This window comes from Caretta caretta, chromosome 2 (genome assembly GCF_965140235.1).
Source record: "Caretta caretta isolate rCarCar2 chromosome 2, rCarCar1.hap1, whole genome shotgun sequence".
NCBI classification, from domain to species: domain Eukaryota; kingdom Metazoa; phylum Chordata; order Testudines; family Cheloniidae; genus Caretta; species Caretta caretta.
The window spans coordinates 50,912,832-50,938,751 of NC_134207.1; the positions used below are offsets into that span (position 1 = coordinate 50,912,832).

Genomic DNA, 25,920 nt, shown 5'->3' on the forward strand with positions numbered 1-25,920 from the left:
AGCTGGTCCATTGTCACAGGCGTTAGTGTACCTGTAACCACAAACCCAGGGTGCGAAGACCGTGTTTTGTCAACAGTAAACCTGGCGATGACCTTCACCACACCGTATCCACCACATCTTCTCATCACACCAAATGGTCTTTCTTTATGAGTAACACTGAGGTCTGCTGAACTATCAGGCACCATTCTCTGTCAGTGCTGATAACACTGGAGCTCCAAGAACAGAAGCTCTGAGCAGTTGTAACAGCTTAGCAGCCTAGACAGCATTACCACAGCAACAACAACATTCCACCTTTCTACAAATAGAAAGTCTCTAGTGTTTCCAAATTACTATGAATGGGATTATGGGACTGCATGTAGCTGGATCAATAAATGTGGCAGGTGGGCAGGCAATGGGTGTGTTTCTCCTCTGCAATGGCATGATGGGGTCAAGGCAGGAATATTCAGCACTCTCACAGCTATGAAATCCTTGTATAGAACTGGGCAGTGGCCTTCCAAATAGCCTAGTTTGGGTTCAGACCTCACAGTGTCTGCTAAAGATTCCAGGGCATCGAACTCCAGGAGGTAGGGTCTGTGCACATGCAGAAACCAACTGAAGTAAAGATAGTGAGTTCTGGGACTTTGAAAGATTGGGGGCAGTTGTGTGTGCCTGAAGGACCTTTAGCATCTAGCCCACTTCAAGTACATTTGTACACAGAGTCAGATTTTCATTACTGCTTTTTAGTTACCTAAAGCTGCAGATAGACACCTAAATAGCTTTGAAAATCTGTCCCATTGACTGATTTTACAGACTGTATTAGTGCTTGAACTCACTGGGATTGTTTGTGGGTTCAGGGTTATAGTCAAACCTTTCAACAGCCCTGTTAAGACACTAGCTACCTTGACTTTAAACAAAAATAAATACACTGTCATCATGCATCCCTTTTGCTTTGATTTCAGTACTTGTGGACAGACTGTACTCCCACAAGATTCTCACTTTGAAAAACACCTTGTTTACTCCTTGATTGCAGAATGTTACTGCAACAGAGGGCCCAATGCCTCTAGGAAGATGTTTCCCTTCATATTTAATTTCTCTTTCTGTTCTGTACTTGCTCCAAAACTCCTTTCAGATTTCAATAATAAATAATCTTCTAACATGCTGACAGAGGAGGCTATCAAGAAGTGTGGCTTTTTGTTTTTTTCTGTCCTGAGATGATTTAATTTATGATGTGCTGTGGTACAACTGCAATAATATAGCCGTGCATGATCTCCGCTTTCTTCTGAATGAAGAAAGACTCAAAAGAAGTGTTGCTATATTTCTGCATTCCATTTCATTATATTGCTAAAACATTAAATGTGAGAGTTCCACATTGCTTATGGCATTGATGTACTACATTATACAGATTGAACAGAATACAATTTATTCCTAATAAGATTTTCATATGAGAAATGACTTTCAGAAACTTTATTTTGTTCTTCACAAACTTTTAATAACTGTTTTAAGGGGGAACTTTTGGGCATATACAAATGAATTTTAATGGTGTTTTAAAGTAAGAAATTCTAATTATCTTGTAAGTATTCATCATAATGTTCTTGTTAGCACATGCAAAAATCAATGCAATGGATACTGTAACTATGCATATGCATGCAGACTATAAAGTAACAGTAAGCTTGTTAATTTGTTTATAAACCATTAGATATTCATTTATTAGTAATTATGCTGTGGAATGACTTCCCATATAGCTCACAAGTACAAAAACTAAATTATTCCTATTGACTGATTCATTTTCTGTAATTCAGCTCACTAGAAAACTAGAAGAAGTAAAAGGGGGAAATAGCCTTATAAACACAACTATGAGAAACCTGCTAATTTCAGTTTACATGGTTTCAGTGGGGAGTTACATTCCTTCCCACACACCCAAAATTCAAAACACAGCAGTATTACATAAAACCAACAAACATCTTCCCATCACCTCAATCCTGCAAGGCCACAACTTTCTTCAGGCCCCAAGAGCCATCATTTACCTCATGAAATCTTCCCAATACACTACAGTCCCACAGTTCTTTCTGTTGGAAGGAGTGGGTGAGATTACATTCATGTGACATTGCTATTTGGATTATCCAAATTTTACACAATCCTCCGATAGAGTGAAAACAGAGATGATCTCATATTTCAAATTTTAAAAATAAGCAGGTTTTTTAATGTTATGGACTCATCTTTATATATAATGTAGGGCAAAAGCAGAGAATTTGGGGGCAGGGATTACAATGCTGTTTAACTATTTTAAAAATCGCATATTAAAACACCACATGCTTGCATAATAAGTCACAGCCTGATTATTTAAAACAAGGTGGATGAAACCCAGGCCACACTGAAGTCAACAACAAAGCTACCACTTACTTCAATGTGATCAGGATTTCTGTCAGTGCCTACAAGTGCATGCACTATTGCACAAGCAAATTTGAATCAGACTTTTACCATGACAAACATAAGTCTAACATTTCAGTTCTGGCATCAGGCTTTTGCTCTCTGTTCTAAATATTGCTGAAAGTGTTAAAAATGGCACACAATGTTCTCAGTAATATCATGCACAAGGATGATCTATATCAGTTATAGCCCAGCTCAATCTTGGTAATCTTTTGAATTTCAAGGATATTTTCAAAGCCACCTGCTTTTAGTTCAGTCCCATTTACTTTTTTACTTATCACATTCTTGCAATCCTATGTGTGATACCTTATATTCCTCAATATTAGATTTCATTTGCCATGTGTCAAGCCAATTACACAGTGAAGCCTGAACTGTCTGAATTCCTTTTGATGCATACACTCCTACATTAAAACTGAACTTTGAAAAAGTACTTATTAGAAAATGCAACAAGTTGTTAATTGGGTTTCCTGGCAAGGTGATTATATAAAATTAGAAAGATTGAACACCTGAGCACTGACCCTCTATCACCTAACTGAGTTTATACCTCCTATCCTCTTACAACTCCTCTCTGATGTGTGAAGCTTTTTCTTCTGATTCCAATAACTCTTCTTTCTGTGATATTTTTAAACCAACTTTTTCTCCATTGTCGTGTTTCATTCTGATGGCCACAGCAGAATCTCGTTTATAATTTACTAAAGGATTAGGAAAATCCCCCCCAAATTCTTTCATATAGGCAACAGTGGTCAACATCTGTTATCTCCTCCAAAATGGCAAAGAGGTTAGTTAGGCAAAATGTTCCCTTTCTATATTCATTTGGGAGATCCGCTATTATCTTATTATTGCACAGGTGATTTTTTTATTCTATCCCTCAGTATATTCTATTAATTTGCTTACTCTGGGGAAAAGATACCCTACTTTAACTTCCACAAGCTTTTTAACATCTGTGAGAAAATGAGATGAAAGGTGCAGGCTGTGTAAAGAAATTAGTTTCCATGAAACTCTTGGTGCATGTGTGCCTGGTTACAAATGATATGACACTACTGTTATTTAAAGAATCAGCGATACCGATAAAATGTTAACAAAAGGCAGGAAGTTATACTCCAAGAACTAAAATCATCCACAATAAACAGTTCTACTTTTAAACAACATCCTTTTATTATTTGCCAAGCCTCTGCTGTGCTATTGCCTGTACAGAACAAAGGGAAGATCAATGGGCCAAACTCTGAGTCCACTTCCACTAATGGAAAGTCTGCATAATTCCATTGACTTAAGTGAAATTACTTGGGTTTTAGACCAGTATCCATGAGAACTGAATTTGGGACTGAAAAAAGTTGTACTTATAACAAGGGTTTGTTTGTTTGTTTGTTTTTTTGCCCCACCACTTCCATTATAAAGCACTCCTCTTACAGTGGGGTTCTGCTTTGAAAGATGACTATGTCAGACTGGAAACAGAAAATGCAACTTTAATTATTATTTTTTACAGAAAAGACAGGAAAATGGTTAAAATTAAGTTTTTAAAATAGAGAAATCAAGGAAGGGCCCAGATTCACCAGACTAGCTGAGCTAAACTTGGCACAGGGGTATGGGACAAATGTGGCATTAAGACACATTCATGGTTGGGAGGAAAGAAGGAAGAGAAGGGAATATCAGGAGGTTGCCGTGGTTCCTTGGCCACACCTCCTTCTTTGGCCATATCTCCTACTCTGGGGATAGGCAGGGTATTGGCATTATAGGAGGTGGTAGGTCAGGGGAATTCCCAAGTAGCTGGTTAAACCAGCCTTAATTCTGCTTTGTGATGCATTGTCTGAGCAATGCATTTGTCCCAAGGTTTAACATACCTGAAAAACAAAACAAGCAAGGGTTAGACATAGAAAATAAATTTAAAAAGCAGGAATTAACAAGCCATGTGGCTATCATCCCCCTAAAAACTTTGTGTGTATATAGTATTATCCCTTTTTCCCCCTTTTAGTCTTTCTCTCCCACTCCTCCTTTCTTATTGGAATGCTAGGTCCTTGGAGCATGGATCATGTCTTTCTATATGCTTGTACTAAGCTATGGTACCTAATTTTAATGGGGACTTTTGCATACTACAACAATAATATAAATACAATTATTATAATGATTATTATGGCATAGCTGTACAGGAACTGTCCTAATGTAGTCATAAGTGCATTAAACTCAGACATTAAAAAACTCACTCCTGGGAAAATGTTGACATAACATGCTTAGCATACGAGCCATTTTATTTTACATTTATAATTTTTTTTCAGTAATGGATTTACTTGGATTTAGCAGCACCAGAATGCAATCAGAAATGCTAATTTTAATAACATTTTTATAAAAAATAATATACAACAATATTCATAGCCATTATGGTTTTTAAAAAAAACCCTCTTAATTGATCACAATGTTAATTGATAAATTAAACAGAAGTCATCCACAATGCAATGTTTTGTTTCCAAAATTATTTTAATACTCCTACCTATGATCCTAATGGTTCATCCAGCAGTACATATTAGGATAGATTTAACAATAGACCAGAGCAGCTTCAAAATGCTATTACACTTCAAACCAACAATGTTTAAAGAAACAATAATAATAATAGTACAAAAAAGAAAGTATTAACACTAGGTAAGGTCATTTCCAATACATGCCATATGATATTTGCCATAATGAGAACAATCTTGGCTAGCTATAGCTATTACACAAGATATAAAGTAGCCACTACCTCTTCATTTGTGGATGGTGCTTTTCAGAGGTAAAGTTCTATAACTTGGAAACTCAAAAGAAGAGATGAAGGTGGCTGGTAGTGAAACCTGTCAGTAAACAAGATTTCATACCTTTGAGAAGAGAAGACAGCACAGAAGATGACTAGTTTAAAGGAAGGTAGCAAGGACAGTATAAAAGTGACTGAAAGACAGCTTTCTTAACTTTGTGTTTCTCCAACTCTGCTAGGAAAGTTCAAAAGGAAGTTTGGTTAATGACCTGACTACAGGGATTCTTAGAGAGACAAAGTGGGTGAGGTAATATCTTTTATTGGACCATCTTCTGCTGGTGAAAGAGGCAAGCTTTTGAGCTACACAAAGCTCTTCTTGTCAGTGTAGCGAATTTTCTTACATAAAATGAAGGAAATTGGAAGGTATGATTAGCACTATTAAATTAACTCATGGGTAGGATATAGCAACTGACTCCCACTTGGGTCCTAGTAGTAGGTCTTGAAAACAAGATCTCTTCTGTAGTCCCTGAATAAATATTCCCAGTAGCTTATTGGTAAAATGGCTATGGATGTCAGAGAAAAGTTCAATGAAAGGAGAAATGCAGACACTATTATTGGGTATTAAAGGAAGCAGTTTAAGAGGCTAGTGGTGTACTAAAACAAGAAGAGTTAGGGCCTGTCAACTTCAAAAGTTACAATAATAAACAAAGGTTTCAGAGGAACAGCCGTGTTAGTCTGTATTCGCAAAAAGAAAAGGAGTACTTGTGGCACCTTAGAGACTAACCAATTTATTTGAGCATGAGCTTTCGTGAGCCACAGCTCACTGTGGCTCACGAAAGCTCATGCTCAAATAAATTGGTTAGTCTCTAAGGTGCCACAAGTACTCCTTTTCTTTTTAATAATAAACAAAGTGACAGTGATTAGTTATGCTAGTCCAGAAGAGGAAGAGTGACAAAATTGTGATGATCTCTTTATACTGGACAGCTAAAAATAAAAGGACATGTTTTCAAAAATCAGTCTCTTTCAAACCATGGAAAGGAGCAGGGTGGAGCAATAGCCACAGTGACAAGATAGCAGGGTATCAATTTATACTTCATAATTAAATTCAGCGATAATTACATTCAAAGGAGAGCTGTGCAATTGTGTAAAAAAGAAAGTCAGTCAAGTATTCAGAGAAGACTTAAGTCATTCTATAATATGTTCAATACATTCCATCCACTGATAAAGTTTAAAATAAATGTGGTTTTGTCTACTTTTTTGCCCACAATATGTGCTGGTTCACCCATGCTTTCAAAGAATCCTCTTTATAAAAACAAAATGTTTTGGGAACATCTGAAATACTTGGATAAGTGGGGGGTTCAAAGAGAACAACTGATTCATTGTGTGCTACCATCAGGAGACATCACTACTTCAATTAAGCAGTCATGGGATAAGAAGAAAAGTCCTCTTGTGGATCCGTAACTGGTTACAAGATAGAAAACAAAGGGTAGGAATAATTGGTCAGATTTCACAGTGGAGAGAGATAAATTGCAGGTTCTGCCATGGTCTTCACTGGAACCTGTGCTGTTCAATATATTCATAAATGATCTGGTAAAGGGGGTGAACAGTGAGGTGGGAAAGTTTGCAGATGATATAAAATTACTCAAGTACAAGTGATCTCACAAAACTGGTTGACAAAATGGCAGATGAAATTCAATGTTGATAAGTGCAAAGTAATGCACTTTAAAAAACAGAATCCCAACTATACATACAAAATGATGGGATCTAAATTATCTGTTACCATTCAAGAAAGAGATCTTGGAGTCATTGTGGATAGTTCTCTGAAAATATGTCCTCAGTGTGCAGCAGCAGTCAAAAAAGCTAACAATGTTCAGAACCAATAGGAAAGGGATAGATTATCAGAGTAAAAATATCATCATGCCACTATATACATCCACAGTACACCCCCTATCTTGAACACTGCATGAAGTTCTGGTTGCCTCATCCCATTGGACATAATAGTAGATAATAGTACAGAGAAGAGCAACAACAACAAAAAGACCGGGACTGTTCAGCTTAGAAAAAAAACGACTAAGAGGCAATATAACAGAGGTCTATAAAATCATGACTGGTGTGGAGACAGTGAACAGGGAAGTGTTATTTACCCCTTCACATAACACAAGACCCAGGGATCACCCAATGAAATCCACAGGCAGCAGATTTAAACAACGTAGCAAAGTACTTCACACAACACATACTGACCCTGTGGAACTCGTTGCTAAGGAATGTTGCCAAAAGTATAACAGGGTTCAGCAAAGAATTTGATACGTTCTTTCTGAGCCATCACTGGCTATTAGGCAAGATTGTGTGAGATGTAATTCTTTGATCTGGGTGCCCCTAAGCCTCTGGTTGTCAGCAACTGGGACAGGACGACGGGATGGATTATTTGACAATTGCCCTGTTTTGTTCATGCTCTCTGAAGCTTCTAGTATTGGCCACTGTGTGAAGACAGAATACTGGGCTAGATGAACCATTGGTCTGACCCAGTGTGGCCTTTCTTATGTGACAACATAAAATGAACAGCTAACTTCAGCCCTCTTACTTTTGACTGCATTGATCCTAGTTTTCAACCTTTACCAGTTGCTGTAGCAACTTATAGCAGCCCTGCAAGGTTTAAGCCTCCATCCACATAAGATTTCACATTTGAGATAATGGTACTGTAAATTAATTCTTGACCTTTATCTGAAGCAAAATAGGTTCAGTTAACTATTAATACTTAAAGTTCTTTGCAATATCCTTTATTCATTTGGCCTTTGGTTGTTACTGGGTTCTGGAAGCATCCATTCCTTTCATTAAAGGATACTCTGGTATACACATTAGGTCTGTAAATATGCATTGGATTATATCAGTCCCCTAGAAAAAGCGTTCATTAGGGTCATTATTTTTAATTAATCAGTCTGGATTATTATGAGATCTTGGCGTTAGGACCAAACAGATTTTTGCTACTATTACCTCCTATGTTTCTGTTGGGAAAAAAGTCTGTTTTCCAGTTTTCCCCTCCTCGTGTATTTCATTATTAATTACATCTTGCATTTCTATAGCACCTTATATCCAAGAATTTTATCTTTACAAACTTTATCATCCCCATTTTACAGGTGAGGAAACTGAGGCACGGCAGGATTCTGGCTACTCTTCTATAAGTGTAGAATGTCAGAAACCTGTTTCCTACTTGTGGTCCTGTGTGGGGGGGTGGGAGAGAAATCAAGCACTCCATGCTCCACGAGCATAGTGGGGAAGGGATGGGAAAAAGCATTACTTTTGCAAGCACCGTGCTTCTTCCACACCAACTGAAGAACTGGGGACAGCATTAGGGGGAACATATGCTTTCTTTGTGTTAAATTGTGTGAGTGACTAATCCTATGTTAACAGGTATGTGAGCTCCCACAGTGGCCTTTGGCTGCATTTGCTTTCCATAAACCTCCAAGAACTGTGTCATTAGTGTCATGCCCCTCTATAAACCAAATAAATGTCTGTGCCTTTAACACCACAATTTGGCTGAAAGGGGTGTGTTCTAAGTCATTTTGGAAGAGCTGTTACAGAGCTGAAAATAAAACTCAGGACTTCTGATGTCTAGCCCTGTAGCTTAACTATAAGACCCCTTTAATTCCCAATACCATCTCACATTGTGTTTGGCTGAGATATCCCTCCACTCCCAAAGCATAGAGACACAAATATTTACTTCTGAAAATGTCAGTGCTGTTAACACTAGGAAAAGCAGATTTGTGGCCATTGCTGAGCCATCCTTACTGCGGAAAATATTATTTCCCCAAATGCATTTTTTCATCTATACCATTCAATCCCCACCAAATTGTGGCTTACTGATGCATGTGACATTATGGTGAGATTTTTATTGTTTATTTGAGCAAAGCAAATATACATAGATTCCAGTGTACTCATGTTTTATTGATTGGGGGATTGGCTTGTTGTTGTTCTTTGTTTCTGTTTTTACCCTGTACCTTTTAAACTGATGTCACCGATACCAACTCATTCTCACTTTTTCTGTCTATTAAAAAGAGCTGAACCATATTAATTTCTGTTTTATAGAGTCTATAACAGCACTTATTTTCAAAGAAAAGGGGTCCAATTTCCTTGTGATTAATATTTTCTTTTAAAGATTTCCACTCTTTAATCTGGACACTCCCAAAATTTGACTAGATGCATGTGCACCTTAAACTTATCTTATTCTCTCATTTTCATCTCAAGTAGTGGGCTCCTTGAGTCAGGAATTTTCCATTTGTAAATATATATATATATATATATGGTTTTTTTTTAAGTACTTGTGTGTCTGTCTTAAGGTTCATATTGCCTCCTACCACTATAGTATCTGGATGCAATTTCTCAGTACCCACAAGTAATTTTCAGGCAAGTTATTCTGACCAAAAAACATCTTGAGAGTTTGCCATTAAGGATCAGACACAACAACCTCTGTTACTATGAAAAAAATAGACTCATTAAAATGAATCTGTAATGGGACACTCAACTGAAGTGCACTTCCCAGGCACCTCTTGCCCCTGCTGCCTCCTGCCAGCTGACTTTGTTGGGTCTTCAGAGAGCCAAGCCACAAATTCCAATATATAAATAGTGTATCTGCCCTCAGTAGGGTCTTCAGCCCCAACTCTTGCCTTTTAAATTCAGCCTTTTGTTCAGCTCACAGATAAACTCTGTCCCCTTCTTGGGATTTATGTCACTCTGAATTCAATTAATTGCTTCTTCTTCCCTGGGCATCTTTCTATCTGGCCCATTTAGCTACACCCTTAGATCAGGGTTAATGTTCTTAGGGCCCCTCTCTCCCTGCTAACCAAACTATGCAAAATAAATCCAGAAAACAAACTCTAAATAACCCTCTATTTCCTTTCGGCAGAGAGGAGAACCCTTCCTTGCCTCTCTGGTCCCAGTCAGGAACTGACCTGCTAAGGCCAGACATTTCCTTTTATCTGGCCCACAAGAGCCCTGATTGACTGTTGCTAGCCCTTCTAGCCCTTGGAGAACCAGGTATCTGTGGTTTCTAAAATGGCTACTCTGGAGAGTCCTGTCTCAGCAACGACCCACCTTTGCTACTCTTTTACTCTCAGCTCACTGCTTTTTGGGGCAAGGTGTAGGACCACAGGGCTCCAGCAGGGAGTTGCAAACGCCAAATACACCTCGTCATGTTATCATATATGACTTAAGTCTGTATATTTAGGATCTGACTTACAGAAGTCTGAGCATCCACATTGATTACACAGTAGACACTTGTCTGCAGCAACACCTTGTAAGAACAATGACTCCTTATCCCCGAGAACACTTTCCCTACTGTGAATTTTCAATAACAGCAGCGTAAGAACAACATAGCAAAAGGGCACTGATAACTTGTTACTAATAAGCATTTACTGTATCTCGGGTTGTGGATGCACAGCACTTCTGAAAATCATAAATTATGTTAATCTTAAAATATACACTTTAATAAGGACTCATTTAGATTTTGAACCTGGGAATGCTATGGTAATACTATGCAATACCAGGTTCTCTCTCCCGCTTTACTAAAAAAAAAAAAAAATAAGGCATTTTGTTCTGCAAATAAAAGTCCCAATTTTGCTCCCGTCAATGTTAGTGGTAAAATTAGCAGGCAACCTCAGGGGGTGCAGGATCAGATTCAAAGGATTCTGAGGTTACGATAACCAGACTCCAGTAAACGTGTGATACACAGAAGGGCTGGTAAAAGACATGGGGCTAGATTTACAAAAGAACTTTGACACCTATCACTTTAGGCACCTAAGTCCCAGAATCAGGCTTCACTGGGATTCACAACGCTTCCACACAGCTGCCGCCAAATGCTATAGGCACCTACACTTACTCAGTGCCTAAAGATTTGCAGTTAAAGGTCCCTAGGTGTCTATCTTTCTTCTTCTGGGCATTTGCCCTGCAGCCTCATACCAGGCCTCTAGACATGTAAACTCCAGAGTAATGTACAACCTGGGGAAAGATAAACATTTTCCTCCACCTAACTCACCCGAAGAGCCCAATCCAGAAAGTGTGCTCAGAGCTCACCTCTAGACTAGATTCCACAAAATGGCCTCAGGGAGGTGGACTACCTCCTTCATAACTTTTATCCCACTGTTTTGGGTACTCGCCTGGGTGTCATTAGAGGACGAACAGGATACTGGTCTGGGTGAATCATTGTCTGTTCCAGGTGGCCATTCCCATGCTGATGCATGTGCATGTGGGAGAGAATTGCTTGCTGTGCGAGGAGCGATGGCCCCGCTTCTTTCTAAACATCTGCAAACCACTGGCTGCTTTGGTATTGCAGGCCCTAAGCTGCTTTCTCTGCCCCCATTTCCTCTACACCACAAAGGATTCGAAGGAAAATGATTCTACCAGTGATGTCATTCAGTTCAGCGAACCAGGACTGATGATCTGGAGGATGGCATGGATTGTATCCTCAGCAAGTTTGCAGATGACACTAAACTGGGAGGAGTGGTAGATATGCTGGAAGGTAGGGATAGGATACAGAGGGACCTAGACAAATTAGAGGATTGGGCCAAAAGAAATCTGATGAGGTTCAACAAGGACAAGTGCAGAGTCCTGCACTTAGGACGGAAGAATCCCATGCACAGCTACAGATTAGGAACCAAGTGGCTAGGCAGCAGTTCTGCGGAAAAGGACCTAGGGGTTACAGTGGACGAGAAGCTAGATATGAGTCAACAGTGTGCCCTTGTTGCCAAGAAGGCTAACAGCATTTTGGGCTGTATAAGTAGGAGCACTGCCAGCAGATCAAGGGACATGATCGTTCCCCTCTATTCGGCACTGTTGAGGCCTCATCAGGAGTACTGTGTCCAGTTTTGGGCTCCACACTACAAGAAGGATGTGGAAAAATTGCAAAGAGTCCAGCAGAGGGCAACAACTGGAGCACATGACTTATAAGGAGAGGCAGAGGGAACTGGGATTATTTAGTCTGCAGAAGAGAAGAATGAGGGGGGATTCGGTAGCTGCTTTCAGCTACCTGAAAGCGGGTTCCAAAGAGGAGGGATCTAGACTGTTCTCAGTGGTAGCAGATGACAGAACGAGGAGTAATGGTCTCAAGTTGCAGTGGGGGAGGTTTAGGTTGGATATTAGGAAAAACTTTTTCACTAGGAGGGTGGTGAATCACTGGAATGAGTTACCTAGGGAGGTGGTGGAATCTCCTTCCTTAGAGGTTTTTAAGGTCAGGCTTGACAAAGCCCTGGCTGGGATGATTTAGTTGGGGATTGGTCCTGCTCTGAGCAAGGGGTTGGACTAGATGACCTCCTGATGTCCCTTCCAATCCTGATCTTCTATGATTCTATGATTCTAAGGGGGACTGGATTTCGGGCCTCCCACATGAGTGCACGAACCACCAGGCTACAGCAGTCATTCTCATACTCTCTCTCTCTGGACCAATAATTCCTTAATTATTTAATCCATGGTGAAACAGCTTCAACAGGAGAGATTGAGGAAGCTGCATGTCAGAAAATCCTGTAGGTGCACAAACCTGAGAGGTAGAAGAGCTTTGTTCAAATCCCTGCTTCCCCTCAGATCGGGGGAGGAGGGCACTAGAACACTGCATTGCCACACTGAAGGTTCTTGGTGAATTTAGCCCGAAGAGACCAATGTTTATTCCTTAGTTTGAGGCACATGATATGAGTCAGGGATACAAAAGTTATTTTACCTTTATCACATGGTAGGAATGCATATCCCGACTCTAGGGCCTATTGCTAAATTATGTTTTTCTCTCAGAGAAAAGCCTGCTTTTCTGTTGCATACAAAGTAAGCAAAGGCCACCTTTAAGGAAGCAAGGATTTTAAAATCTTTTGAAATAAAATAGGAGCTATGCAGCAGGTGTTGTAGATGAAAATCTAAGAGAAAAGGCTATTTTTAAAATACCTGTATTCCTAATGAATACTTCTCTTTATCTCTTCTTTCTTATCTCTACTGCTCTTTCAAAATCTGTTTTATTAGCAGATTTTGCATTTTCAAAATTGGGCACAGTAGTTCTTATTTAAAGTATAAACTGCATATAAAATGCAAAAACAAGATAATGTTTGTGGATAGATAGCAAAGCATTACATTACCAGAAAATTTAAATGTACATAAATATCATTTTCTGCTAAAATGTATTTCATTGACTGATTGATGCTGGAAATAAATGTGATATTTTCAGTGTTATATTCGAGTGCTCTAATCTCCACTAAATCATTTTCCCCAGGTGTCACCTCCAAGACAATGATTAATGATATACTAATAAAGTTCACTTTGGCAGTCTGAAACTAAAATGTCATTTCTATTGGGCATGAATAATTTTCAGCTAAATAGAGCCTTGAATCAGCGCTGTGATGTTCTTATTCAAGGACGTTATTTTTAAAATGTTTCAATACAGCTGAAAGGAAGAGAAAGGTGGATGTGAATTATCTGCATGATGAAGTTATGTTTTTGTTGGCTGATTCTTCCTTGACTCTTGGTGCTCTACTCTCCTGAGAAATGAATTAACTATTATCAATCACTACCTATAATTGGATTTACCAATCATCATACAGCACTGTAAGCCAATCACAACTGAGAACATGACTTATACCTGCTCATAAGACCCCCTCTCTTATCTGGATGTGCTTTGTGTGAGAAAGGAAACCAACATTCTTCAAACTATGTATTATTATTCATTAATTAGGAAGTGTTAATAATCTGCTCAGCACTGTATAAGACACAGAACAAGGATGGTGCCTGCCCCCAGAGAGCTTAAATTCTTAAAGACAGAGCTATCATGAGGACACATTGAAAAGTCCACAGGAGGAATAAATTGGACCACTGTTTGTTTTAAGCTAGACTCACATCTTGAGGATAATGTAGACGAGAGTTTTCAGAAGGGATTTGAATACGGAAAGAAAGATAGATTGGCGAACAGGATATTCCATGTGTAGGCAGGAAAAAGGGTGCAAAATGTGCTTTAGAAAACCTCACTCTAAACAGCCATTTCTATTATTTATCTTTCCTTACACTTACTCCATCAATCTTGGCTTTCTGTTTCTGTTAGTTTTATTGGGTTCTATTCCCTTCCTTTGCATTAGAACCTCTATTTTGTTCACTTTTCTTTGTTCGTGTTTTAATTAATCTATTGCATTTTCATATATGTTTACTGCTTTCTAATTGCTCTACTTTGCTGTTTCTAAATATTTTTTTGTTCCTTTCTTGCTCCATGTCTTGTATCTGTTCGTCCTCTCTACTCACAGTCTCTTGAGTTGGTTTCCATGGCTCACAAACCCTGATGGTAAATTGCATCTGAGCAAAGTGACAAAATGGTAGACTTTAATGTAACTTTTTAAAAAATTAAATATTGGAAAAAAAACCCAAAATTCCATCATGTGGAACCATTTTGATTCCCACTTGGTCATAAGCAGGATTGGGATCTTTAGATCCACAGGACAGTCCTTTGCCTCTTGAGTTGACTGATAACAGTAGAAGATAGTGGATTTGCCACTAGAGGGGATGAATGTAAACACTTGCCAGTGAGTTTCACAGCTATTTGCTAGACAACAAAGGAATGGTGAAGAATGGGTCAAATGGCACGTTCCGGAGAATAGTGTGGTATAGTGGATTACAGACACTTCTGCCCCATCTTTTCTCCAGCCAATCTTCAGTTCCTGCCCATAGTTTCCTCCTCACAGTGACTCTTGGCCTTCCCCATAACTTCTGTCCTCTCCGCCAGCTCCTCTGCTTTTACTCCTAACCCCTCTCCATCCTGGCTTTTATCTCCCCTTGCCCTGCATCTCTTCCCTTATCATCCTGTTTCTCACCACCCTGGACTCAAATCAGGATGAGTCCTCCTTAAACGCAGCCTGGGCAGCAGCAAGGGGAGCATTGAGAGCACAAGAGAGACAGATTCCCTGCTCTCAGTTCTGGTGCCCAGCACCGAGAGGCCCTCAGCAGCATGGAGAAGCATTTGCTCAAGAAATGTCTTGCTCAGTCCCTTAGCCTTGGGATGGAGCACGTATAGGGCCCTACCAAATTCATGGCCATGAAAAATGCATCATGGACCATGAAATCTGGTCTCTTGTGTGCAATTTACCTTATACTATACAGATTTCACAGGGAGACCAGCATTTCTCAAACTGGGGGGTCCAGACCCAAAAGGGAGTTGCAGGGGGGGTTGCAAAGTTATTTTAGAGCTGGGTAGCTGGAGAGCAGAGGCTGCTGGTCAGGATCCCAGCTCTGAAGGCAGTGCTGCAGCAGCAGCAGTGCAGAAGTAAGAGTGGCAATACCATACATGACACACTTACTTCTGCACTGCTGCCTTCAGAGCTGGGCATCTGGAGAGTGGCAGCTGCTGACTAAGGGCCCAGCTCTGCAGGCAGCAGCACAGAAGTAAGGGTGGCAATACCATACCGTGCCATCCTTACTTCTGTGCTGCTGCTGGCGGCAGCTCTGCCTTCAGAGCTGGGCTCCTGACCAGCAGCTGCTGCTCTCCAGCTGCCCAGCTCTGAAGGTGGCGTTGCTGCCGGCTGTAGCACAGAAGTATGGGTAGCAGTACAGCAACCACGCCTACAATAACCTTGCGACCCTCCCCCCACCCACAATTCTTTTTTGGGTCAGGACCCCTGCAATTACAACACCGTGAATTTCAGATTTAAATAGCTGAAATCATGAAATGTACAATGTTTAAAATCCTATGACTGTGAAATTGAATCGATCGTAAATTTGGTGGGCCCTAAGCATGTACGTTCACTCTGTGGGGATGGCACATGCATAGCACATAGGAACTGTGAGCAGTTGAAGCATGCTCAGTACAGATAGAATCTCCAGAGAATTTATGTGCCAAACTCTAACAAGAGTCTGTTGAGCATTGTGAACTGAGATTTTTCAGAGGCTTATAACTTGGCCAGATTTGAGCAGATTTTCACAGGGACAACAAAAGACACATTCCTGTAACTAAGGCAACTCCTCCCATATTTCAAGTCATTGAACCAAAGCAGGGAAGTGTTCAACAAAACAGCTGTAAGAATTTTTTTACCTGGTCTAGCTAACATTTTCCCTCATTTTATTCTCAGAAATGGGTGAACCAAAATCGGCCTGAGGGAGACACCCAGCATGGAAAATATCAGCTCAAACAGTTAAACTTTGGCAAAATAAAAAGCAACTTCAAACGGGGTCTTATTATAACAGAAAGTGTCAGGCAATTTTAATAAGGCATCACAACCTGTGCCATCTATAATAGTAATAGTAAGAGAAAGGAATCACCAGTTTGGGGTAGGAAGATGAACTGAATGGGATGATGAGAATGGAATCAATCTTGGGCACTTTTCTTGAAATAATCATTGGGGAGGGATGTTCTGAGGGAATCTGGTTGTGGGGAACAGCAGACTTTCCTAGATGGTATTATTTGTAAGAGAGTCATTTTCTTGGAGTGGATATGTTGAACCAAGTGGGAGAGAAAAACTTAATGTTTTGCTCTGTTCATATCCAAACCAATCAAACTTTTGAACATTTGGATTCAGTTCTTTCAAGGCCATTTGAAGGACATTTGAGATTACTTCTGCGTTGCTTTGCCCTTTTCTTAATTGCGATCAATAAAAAGTGAGGAGGAAGATGCATTGACCTTATGCTCCACCTTCATTATAACATGATGAACAGTTCTGGTTTGGGGAAGTTCTGTTTTTTGGATATTAGGAAAAACTTTTTTTGGATATTAGGAAAAACTTTTTCACTAGGAGGGTGGTGAAACACTGGAATGCGTTACCTAGGGAGGTGGTAGAATCTCCTTCCTTAGAAGTTTTTAAGGTCAGGCTTGACAAAGCCCTGGCTGGGATGATTTAATTGGGGATTGGTCCTGCTTTGAGCAGGGGGTTGGACTAGATGACCTCCTGAGGTCCCTTCCAACCCTAATATTCTATGATTCTATGATTCTATGAAGCAAAAGGCAGATTTTTCAGTATAATTTTTGCTTTAAATTTATTAAATTGATCCATATAACAAAAGCAGGTTATATGTCCAGTACTGAAAATAATGATTAAGCACATCTCCCTCATTTTTTGTTCCATACAATTCTACTGATCACTGGCAGCTTTTATCTAGACTTGTGTGTGGAAAAATTCATGCATCATATACATGTTTAGTTTTTTCAAGGAGTACTGGTAGAATATTTGTTCAGCAGAAAGATATTCCACCTGTACTGGAAATGTTAGAAACTGTACTGAAATAAGGATCCCATGGACCAAGGCTGATCATTCGAAAGTGAGCAGATCTTCACAGGAAGCTGTGGCCACAGAGTTATGAGGCTTGAGGATTCAAGAGCTTTTAGAGTTTGAATCCTTTGAGTCAGCAAATATTTGCCCTTTTGGGACAAGGCATCAGCCTTGCTATTTTTGGTTCCTGGATGATAGGAAATTACAAAACCAAAGCATGAAAAGAATAAAGCCCACTAAAGTTGTTGGTTAAGGCATTACGGAGATATTCAATGTTCTTAGGATTGGTGTATACCTGGGTGGGCCCCTTCTAGACAGTGGCATAAGTTTTTGAATGCTATCCTAATTGCTGGGAGTTCTTTGTACAAAATATCATAATTTTGCTCCGCAAATATGATTTTCCTGGAATAAAAGGTACACAGACGTAGCAATTTTTTAGGATCATGCCTTTGGGACAGCACTGCTTTGATCGCCAAGTTGGAAGTGTCCAATGATGAAAACTTACGTGGTGTCATGGTGGACTGCTATGGGAGTAGTGGTAAATCTGAGTTTTAGTTGCTCAAGGACCTGCTGGCCTTGGAAGACCAAAGGAACCTGGTGTTTTCGTGGAGCAGAGCAATTCACTCTGAGAACTTCGGGATGAAATGCTCATAAAAGTTTGCAAATCCCAGGAAACATTGTAGTTTGTGAACATTCTGTGGTGCTGTCCACATGAGGACTGCCTTCACCTTGCACAGGTCTATTTTTATAGCAGCAGGAGATAGAATTCCTAGGTTTCACCCTTTGAAGGACAGATCAAAGGCACTATTTTGGTATGGTCAGAAGCATATGACTGTGGTCAAAGCAAGAACAAGAGGTGACACTGATTCATGAAGCCTCAGAATTTGGAGCGGCTCCCCTTGAAATGCTCAGACAGAGGAAACCAGCAGGTCCCAGCTGGGGTGACAGTATAACCAGATAGGCCCAATGCACAGCACTCTCTGCGTGGTGTTGATGGACTTGCTCTCACAATGGCTGATTTTCAATGGCCAGCTGTGCGTTCTGCACCAGCAATGCTCAGTTGTCTGCCTAGAGGCAGATCATCAGCTCATGCAGTGGCAGTACCACTTCAGGACTTCAGGGGAACTATGCTGTGTCCATCCTTGGCTGGGCCCACTTGGAGAAGCTAGAAGTGGCTAAGCAAGCTGCAGGGCCTGGGGCCTGAGTGGTTATGCCTAAAGATTAGAGTCAGGAGCCTGGAACCAGAGCTGGGGTCAGAGCCAAGGGCCAAGCCAATGGTCAAAGCTGGAGGCAAGCCAGAGGCCAAAGCCAGAGTCAGTGACAGGGCATGTGGAGCAAGGCAGGAACATGTCTTGGAGGTCAGGGTAAGGACGACAGGAACCAGGAACAGGCTGGGAAGCAGGGTTTACAGTAACAGCCAGCCAAGGATTTACCTAGTTACTCAAACAACTTCCTGTGCCTCTTTCTGGTTTTAACAGTGTATCCCAGCCAATTGATGGGGCTGGATATCTCCTGCAATCAGGAACTTTATTGGTGGGGTCATTTGTAAGCTAAAGCTTCACTGGTCTCCTTTTCTTGAGGTTCTGCTGCATGGCAGCCATGGACTGAGCACTGAATAGTAACCTGCAGACTGGAATTCAAGGCCTGTATTTCCTCAAAACTAGAAAAGAATGTAGGAAAAAGCCATAGCACTCAATCCACAAATTCCAAGCTCAGCACAAGTCTTCTTTAAAAGCCTAGGAAGACCGAACTTGTAGATGGTCTTAAAAGTCACATGATCTGGGCAATTTCATTCCACTGTAATAAATTCTGAGTTCAGAGCATATAAAGGAGAGTGACCTGCTGAACTCTAAAATCACAGAGACTCCATTTCAAATGCTTCTACCTTTTGCATGCAGATGTGGTCGCCTCCTCTCAAAAAAGATATAATAGAATTTGAAAAGGTTCAGAAAAGGGCAACAAAAATGATTAGGGGTATAGAATGGCTTCAGTATGAGGAGATATTGGGACTTTTCAGCTTGGAAAAGAGGCAATTAATGGCGGATATGATAGAGGTCTATAAAATTATGAGTGGTATACAGAAAGTAAATAGGGAAGTGTTATTTACTCCTGCTCATAATACAAGAACAAGGTGCCACCAAATGATATCAATAGGTAGCAGGTTTAAAACAAACACAAGGAAGTATTTTTTCATGCAACACACTGTCAACCTGTGGAACTCCTTGCCAGAGGATGTTGTGAAGGCCAAGACTGTAATGGGGTTCAAAAGGGAGCTAGATAGATTCATGGAAGATAGGTCCATCAATGGCTATTAGCCAGGATGGGCAAGAATGGTGTCCCTAGCCTCTGTTTGTCAGAAGCTGGGATTGGGTGACAGGGCATGGATTACTTGATGATAACCTGTCTGTTCATTCCCTTTGGGGCACCTGCCATTGTCAGAGGACAGGATACTGGGCTTGATAGACTGTTGGTCTAACCCAGTTTGGCCATTCTTATGTTCTTATGTAACAGTGAGATTAATTGTGATTAATTTTTTAATCATGATTAATTTTTTGTGTTAATTGCATGAGTTAACTGCAATTAATCGACAGCCATAGAATTGACATAACATCAGCTTGTGCCATCTTTCAACTAAATAGCATTATATATTGCTGATTTGTTTTATAGCACCATAGATAGGCATGACTCTTTATAAACAAGAAAAATGTCAAGGGTCCAAATCCTACTTGTCAAGAATACTACAAGTATTCTTGGTCCTTAATTGGAAAATGTTTGAGAAGTAAACAGAAAATAATAGGAAATATATAATGTTTTTAATAAACACATTCTGAAAATATATATATAGATATGTGTGTGTGTAAAAACTCCCTTTCTCTAACTCAATAAAGACAAAGCTTAGAGATTTCTCAAGATTATTTGGGGTTCATTCATGTAAAGAGATTTCCAATAATTTGGTTCTTGCAAAAATGGAATAATATATCCACTCAACATTAGCTCAAAACTAAAGGAAATCAAACTTTAGTAGAGCTGAGTGATGGACAGAAGTTCCATTTCATGAAGGATTTGGATATCTGGCTTTGTCCAAGACTGGAGTGAAAACTGAAATTTTTGAAATCCTCCACAAAAGAAAATTCTGAAAAGAAATAATTTTGGGTTGATCACAACATTTTGTTTCCATATTCCAATGGAATATGTTTCCATGGAAGTTTCTCTGACCAGCTCTCTAAAATGTAGCTTCTGTGTGTTTTTGAAAAATGACAGGAATAAAGAAGTCACACACCGCAAGTGAAACCACAAGACATTAGAACAAGATTCAGTGTAGTTAAAAGGGAATGATCAACTCATACTTCAACTGTAGACAAGATGTGCTGTGGAGCAAAAAATCCAATAACGTTGCAGGAACTGTATTGATCTGGTTGAAGTAGTATGGGTTTGTATTAAAATATAACAGATGGGTCTAATTCACTGTAGCCTGCTCCAGTTTATACTGGTATAACTCCTTTGAAATCAACAGAATTACTCCAGCATAAAACTGGCACAATGTAATGGTGAATCAGACCTGGAGTCTTTAACTGATAGGATTCATGCTGAAAGCAGAAAACCTTCAGTTCAGCAAATAAAAGTATTGTGATGAATCTGCTAAGCAAGGACTACATGTCCCAACAGCTCCCTCCCCAGTGCTCTTCTCTTTCCCCAGGTGACGTAAGGAGAAGGGTCCTGAACTGAGAAGCGGCTGGACTCTGTTGGGAAGCAACAACCACATGGCTAACCATGAGGAACTATAGAGAAGAACTTTGCACAGAGCTCTGTTTGGAACAGGCTGTGACTGGCCAACATTTCAGTTGGGTGCTGGTCTGCATGGGACTTATGGGGGAGTAGCAGTGGCTGGGCAGAGATCCAGTGCAGAGGGGCCCCAGTGAGAAACCCTAACTGAGCCTGGTTTGGAAGTACCTATTTGCTTAGAATAGAGACTGGACTGGAGAGGGCACCCCAGGCATTAGTCCTGAAGAGACATAACCCTTGATTGGACTGCTCCAGGGGCCCAAACTTTTACCCCTATTGCTCCCTTTGACCTGTACATGTTTACGCCTTTCTACTGAGGGTGTCTGCAACCTTTCCTTTCCTGCCAGATCTAGTAAAATATGCTAACATTTAGCAATATGTCTGAGTGTTTATTGGGACCCACCAGGCCTTCCATCTATAAGGCCTAGCTGCTGAAGTACCTAATGTGTTGGCCTCCAAGTCATGGTGCACTTGTACACTACTGGCACCTTAGAGATATATTCCACCACTGAGCAGCCTCAGTAATTAGAGTATGGAGTGATTAACAGTATTATTTTTAACCAGTTTTTTTTGCTTCAAAATACACGCAAACCTGTTTATTTTGTAGCCACAGATTTCAACATGGAATGCATCTCATACAATGTAATTCTATTCCAGAATCTAATTTAAGTTGTGACTGTTTAGACCCTGATTCTGCAAACATGTGTGTGTGTGTTTGTGTTTAACTTTGTAGTTAGTGGGGCTGTTCACATGTGTGAAGTTGCATATGTGCATACGTGTTTGTTGACTAGGTCCTTATCTTTGTATGCATTGTATATCTAGGACAAAGAAGACTATGAAAGACAATAGAGACTACGAAAGCTATATAGATCATACCTACATAGACCATTCCACCTCTATTTTGATGTAACTAAAGGATCACTATACTTTCAGAGATCAGATATTAAAAACAACAGCTTTCCCCCCCTCTTTCATGAAGAATCAGTTATTTAATATTTTAGCTGAAAAAAATGGGAACTAAACTCAGTAAAACCAGACCATCTGGATCAAGTCACCTCCACACAAATAGATGACCCTATTTAGTCACAGTCTAAGTCCTAGTCACCATCAGGTTAAGCTCACTTGATTACAAACATTAACTATTACTATTTTTTCCTTCCCTGAATTGTTTTGTTGGGTTCCAGATGCAACTATACTACTGAGGAGTAGTAAGTTCTGCTCTCTCTGTGGGCTTGATTTTCCTCTACTGAGAGAATCCAGAATCAGGCCCTTCAACTTTATTTTTCTTCCTCTCATATAAATTCATTTATTTCTAGCTCAATTAGTTAGTTAATTAATGAGGCATTTTGTATGGTATACTAAGTGGCATGATTGCCTTTATTTAGATGCTCGCAATTAGAGTTGGTTTGGTAACGGGGTGGGGATTTTTTGGTGCTTTGGGGATTTATGAATATTTAACTTTTAATTATGACAGAAGTAAAATACTAAAATATAATTGATTGAACTTTCTCTGAGTATTGAATGCAGACAATATATTTCATTAATTGTCGTGAGGTTTTTATAATTAGAGTTAATTGATTTAAAACGTATTTGAGGCACTACGTTAAAAAGAAGAGCTCCTGAATGAGGAAGATAGCAGTTTGATGTGTGGAGAGTAACAAGGGTTTCCTTTGTAAATGGGTGGTAATATAGCAAAGAACAAAGACCCTGTTTCTTCCCCCACCTCTTATGAATAAGGCCCTAATGCTGGAAACACTTATGAGGTGCTTAACTTTAAGCAGGTGACTAGCTCCATTCTAGGGAATGAGACCACTTGTATATTTAAAGCCAATCATAGGCTTCAGTGTTTACAGGATTGAGGCTTTAACTGTAACTCGACTTAGAACATTTTTTTAAAGCAGATAGGCCCATTAGAAAAATTTACTGAGTTGTCATGAATTGTGTCTCAGTGTAATATTAATTTTATGAGGGGCATTTGCCTTTTAAAAAGAAGAAAGAGTCTTTGAGTATATACCCTGAGCAATATAAAAAGTGAATGCTGCACATACTATATTCGTAATCCCTCTCTAGCCATAGGGCCATAACTGCATCCTATTTGAAGGATAATTTTTGTTGTGTTTAGGCCCCCAGATGTAGCGTGTGTGTGCAACCCACACACCTCCAAGGTGTGGTGTTCTGTCCCAGCTAGTGTCACCGAGACCACCTAGAGAGAGATATAAACTGAGTCTGCTCTACAGCCTTAGCTAACAGCCAGTTGGCTTTTAGCTCATGCTGTAGAGGCTCATGCACTGAGCTCCAGAGGTCCCAGGTTCAAACCCACCCGCCAAAGACCAGGGTCTGTCAGTGTTACAAGTGGGGGCTCATCTGGGATTTCAGCTGGGAAGTCTCTGAAGCTTGGGACGTGCTTCCTCAGGTAGGGGAAATATGTAACCCACACACCGCCTGGGTGTGGTGTCCTGTTTCTCTGAACACAAACGGAGTAAACAATGGGAGACAGTGTCCTTGCTCACAGATCCATGTCTTTCAGCTGGCTCCCCAACCCACACACACAATTCCACCAATCCAAACCTAGCCCCTCCATTTCAAACCCTTTAGACCACAAGGTTCAGTTTCTACTTAAGTTTTTTCACATGCCTGTGTTTTCGGTGCTACTGTTTTTATATCAGCCAATTCTTTACAATGGTTTCTTTACATTTATCTTCAACAAAAGGAAGCAATTATGCCCAACCCATAACAATACTACAGGGAGAACTCTTGAAATGGGAAATGAACTAGATGACCTAGCAGGGTCTTATATTTCACTCATTTGTAGGACTAGATGATATAACAAGAGAAAATTGAGTAGACTCCCAAGATTCCCCACAAACATTAAGTTCTACTACAAAAATGTAAAAGACTATCAAATTTAATAGCTCCAACACACAGCAATATCTCAACAGAACATGGGGACCCTAAATTCTCATTCCTTAATAGAGAAGCTTCTTGGAATTAGGGAGAATTGACTGGCTGGCAAACATTCTCTAAAGATAAATTAATTTGTATGAACCACAGAGCTCAGCTAAAATTGCTGTTCAGCAGCCTAGTGTGCCAAGTTAATATTCCTTACTGCACACACATACACAAAATCCTGATTCTTTCCTGCACACAAGAAGCAGAAATACTTTCTATGAAGTCAGTAAAGTTACGCTAGGAGGTGTGGTTAGAATCAGATTGTTATATTGCAGGGTGATTAGTGTACTCAGAAACACCTAATATTTAATAATCCCTTTGGAGTACGCTTATCTCAAAACAGAAATATTCCAATCATGCCCTAGATGGGCTTGAACATCTTATAATGTTGATCATGAATGCATCAGCAAACGGACACTCTAAATCTGAAGGTTAGACTTAATTCTCACTGAGATTAACCACAAAGCACATGCAACTTTTATAAATAACCTTTTCTTAATTTTCTACCATCTTGCTTTATTTTTAAAAATTATAGAGTAGGTCTTTGCGTCAGAAATCAACCTACATACATGAAAAGAAAAGGAGTACTTGTGGCATCTTAGACACTAACCAATTTATTTGAGCATAAGCTTTCGTGAGCTACAGCTCACTTCATTGGATGCATACTGTGAAAAGTGTAGAAGATCTTTTTATATACACACAAAGCATGAAAAAATACCTCCTCCCACCCCACTCTCCTGCTGGTAATAGCTTATCTAAAGTGATCACTCTCCTTACAATGTGTATGATAATCAAGTTGGGCCATTTCCAGCACAAATCCAGGTTTTCTCACACACACACACACACACACACACCCAAACCCACTCTCCTGCTGGTAATAGCTTATCTAAAGTGACCACTCTCCTTACAATGTGTATGATAATCAAGGTGGGCCATTTCCAGCACAAATCCAGGGTTTAACAAGAACGTCTGAGGGGGGGAGGGTAGGAAAAAACAAGGGGAAATAGGTTACCTTGCATAATGACTTAGCCACTCCCAGTCTCTATTCAAGCCTAAGTTAATTGTATCCAATTTGCAAATGAATTCCAATTCAACAGTTTCTCGCTGGAGTCTGGATTTCAAGTTTTTTTGTTGTAATATAGCAACTTTCATGTCTATAATCGCGTGACCAGAGAGATTGAAGTGTTTTCCGACTGGTTTATGAATGTTATAATTCTTCACATCTGATTTGTGTCCATTTATTCTTTTACGTAGAGACTGTCCAGTTTGACCAATGTACATGGCAGAGGGGCATTGCTGGCACATGATGGCATATATCACATTGGTGGATGTGAAGATGAACGAGCCTCTGATAGTGTGGCTGATGTTATTAGGCCCTGTGATGGTGTCCCCTGAATAGATATGAGGGCACAGTTGGCAACGGGCTTTGTTGCAAGGATAGGTTCCTGGGTTAGTGGTTCTGTTGTGTGGTATGTGGTTGTTGGTGAGTATTTGCTTCAGGTTGTGGGGCTGTCTGTAGGCAAGGACTGGCCTGTCTCCCAAGATTTGTGAGAGTGTTGGGTCATCCTTCAGCATAGGTTGTAGATCCTTAATAATGCGTTGGAGGGGTTTTAGTTGGGGGCTGAAGGTGACAGCTAGTGGCGTTCTGTTATTTTCTTTGTTAGGCCTGTCCTGTAGTAGGTGACTTCTGGGAACTCTTCTGGCTCCATCAATCTGTTTCTTCACTTCCGCAGGTGGGTATTGTAGTTGTAAGAATGCTTGATAGAGATCTTGTAGGTGTTTGTCTCTGTCTGAGGGGTTGGAGCAAATGTGATTGTATCTCAGAGCTTGGCTGTAGACAATGGACTGTGTGGTGTGGTC

General features: G+C 40.1%; 1 long non-coding RNA gene across 1 annotated transcript in view; it reads right to left on the reverse strand.

The window, feature by feature from the left end:
* Positions 1 to 1,487: 1,487 nt before the first annotated feature.
* The window catches only part of LOC142070985 (uncharacterized), a 63,722-nt gene continuing 39,289 nt past the window's right edge, over positions 1,488 to 25,920 (reverse strand). The window contains exon 4 of the long non-coding RNA XR_012666940.1: positions 1,488 to 4,244. This is a non-coding gene — a long non-coding RNA (uncharacterized LOC142070985). The remainder of the gene's footprint in view (positions 4,245 to 25,920) is intronic.